Source organism: Lotus japonicus, chromosome 1 (genome assembly GCF_012489685.1).
Source record: "Lotus japonicus ecotype B-129 chromosome 1, LjGifu_v1.2".
NCBI lineage: Eukaryota > Viridiplantae > Streptophyta > Magnoliopsida > Fabales > Fabaceae > Lotus > Lotus japonicus.
The window spans coordinates 117,232,306-117,234,945 of NC_080041.1; positions in this window are offsets into that span (position 1 = coordinate 117,232,306).

Genomic DNA, 2,640 nt, shown 5'->3' on the forward strand with positions numbered 1-2,640 from the left:
TCTAAATATAGTGACACAAGAACTATTGACGGAGGATTCGTCCTAACAGCAATGAGGTACTCTATAGCAAAGCTTGGCGGGCTAAGAAGTATGCAACATCAGGGCCGGTCCCGACATTTTGGAGGCCCTGGGTTAATAATAAAAATGGACCCCTAAATTTTTTTTGGAGAAAGTTTAATAGGTACACTAAACCAAAAAAATGCCTTTTACAGCGCTTTGGACCTCTAGCCGCTGTAAAATAGTATACAGCAGTACGAAGCGCTGTAAAAGATGGACTAATTACAGCGCTTTTTTAAGGAAAAACGCTGTAAAAAGAATTCGAATTTTTTTTTGAGGCCCCTTCTTTTTGGAGGCCCTGGGCTGTGGGCCTGCTTGCACAGGCCCAGGGCCGGCCCTGTGCAACATTATTCTTCTCTCTTGAAACTTGACATATCTCTAATGTCGACTCTTTAGAGATCAAGGCTCGGATTCTAGTGAAAGTCTCTTTTGCCCAAAACGTAGACACATCCACATAGTTTGGTAAGACCTCCACCACATGAGAACAATTTGAAACACAACGAATATCCTTAATTATATCCAAGCTTCCATGCATGTTTCATACCAATTTCTACAGCCAAAACTTCAACAAGAAAAGTATCCCCACGTCCTGAACTTACAGATATTCCAGAAATCTAATTTCCATAATGATCATGAAGGATAGCTCCACATCCCATTCATCTGTTGTCCGCGTTTCACTTACCATCAATAGCAACGGAAATATGGACTCCCCCCACCTCGCAAGTGCAACTCCTCGTGTCAGGTTGTTGTTGTTGTTTTCGCTGTCCTGAGACAGCAAGGTGCTTGGCCAACGAGTTCAGTTTGCGTCGCCCATCAGAACTTGGCGGAGCACATAATTAATCTCCCAAGGTCTATCCCCAAAAATGTTGTCGTTGCGCCAACGACATGCCCACCAGAGAACAATAAAAGCAAAAATGTTGCGTTGCTATGTTATTAGTTATGAGAACCAAACTTTGAAGGAAATTTGCTCACGAAGAGGAGGAAGAAACTACAACCAAATCTCCATGAGTCTGGGCAGAAACGAAAGACATGATCAATGTTACACCTATTGCAGCTAAGATTAACACTAAAATGGTTTGGATGCCTCTTTGCATTAGAGGTGAGGGCCTCTTTCGCTATAAGCCAATACCCCCCGATGACTGCAACCACATTGCGACCACAAACACCAACCATCTACTCTTGTACAAGGACAAGAACCTCTCTTGAAACTCGCTCATCACTAAGGCTTTTACCTGCAACAACAACGATGATCCTCAGAAGAGGGAAAAGGTCTTCAAAAAGGTTTTATTTTGATTAGGGAGGGTGGTGATATTGTGGAAGAGAGAGAGAGAGAGAGAGAGAGAGAGAGAATATTGGAGATGGAGGGTGGTAACAGGGAACGATTTGGATGAGTTGGCGGTGATGATCTTTTACGAAGAAGATCCTCTTAAAAACAATGTTTTGCAAATAACGTGCTACTTTTAAAATTATGGATTGAAGTGTGAGATTGAAGTTTCAGATTGATTAAAATTGACTGAAGTAAGAATTTATTAGAGATGTGATCTTTGACTAAAAATTTAACGTCTTCAGATTTTTGATAAAGATGTGAGCCCGAGGTCGGGAAAAAAGTGAGTTGTGAATGCATCACATCTCATTATAATAATTTATAATATATAGTACATGTTTACTTATGTGTCACATTTAATTTTTCATTGTCTTTTCATCTTTTTTACTGCATACCACTAATTCTTACTCTTTCAAATTTAATTTCATTTATCGCTACATTATTTGTGACATCATCAATCATTGATAATCTTTTAGTCCATTTATTATCCTAATTCGTAAATGACTTTTTATTTTATAAAAACATTTTCCCTCATTTGATATACTTCTCTCGTTCTTAATTATTTTTCTCTATAAAATTTAAATTCTATTTAATTATATTCTTTTCAAATGTGTAATGGGATTGATGTCTATTTTTAATATATCATTCATTCTTTATTACATTGTCATTCTATCTCTTAAACTCATGCATCTACGGCAGGGTCGGTCCTGACATTTTGGAGGCCCGGGACAAATAATAAAAATGGACCCTTAATAATTTTTTTAAGGAACATTATCTATTTAAATTATTTAGTAAAGTAGGGTAGTTTTTTGAGAAAAGGCAATGGACGTGTGCCCCAGTAAAAAAACCGTGGCCAAAAATCTAAAAAGGCAACGGTTTCTAAGCTGTTGCATAAAAACTTTAGGCCACACTTTAGGAAGCAACTCAAGACAAAGCTGGAGAGTGGAGAATCAGGCTATAAGGTGCATCTTCTTCGGTTATGATCAGCAGAAGAAAAGGCAACAGTTTCAAAGCTGTTGCATAAAACTTTAGGCCACACTTTAGAAACCGTAGCCTTTGGGAATTTTTTTTGAGGCCCCTTCTTTTTGGAGGCCCTGGGCTGTGGGCCTGCTTGCACAGGCCCAGGGCCGGCTACGGCTACCACTATTGAGAATTCTAATTCTAAACACTAAGCTTCTGCAATATAGTTATTCAATTATTTTTACATGGTGAAAATCGCATGATGTGGTAGATGGTAAACTTAAATTATTTAATAAATA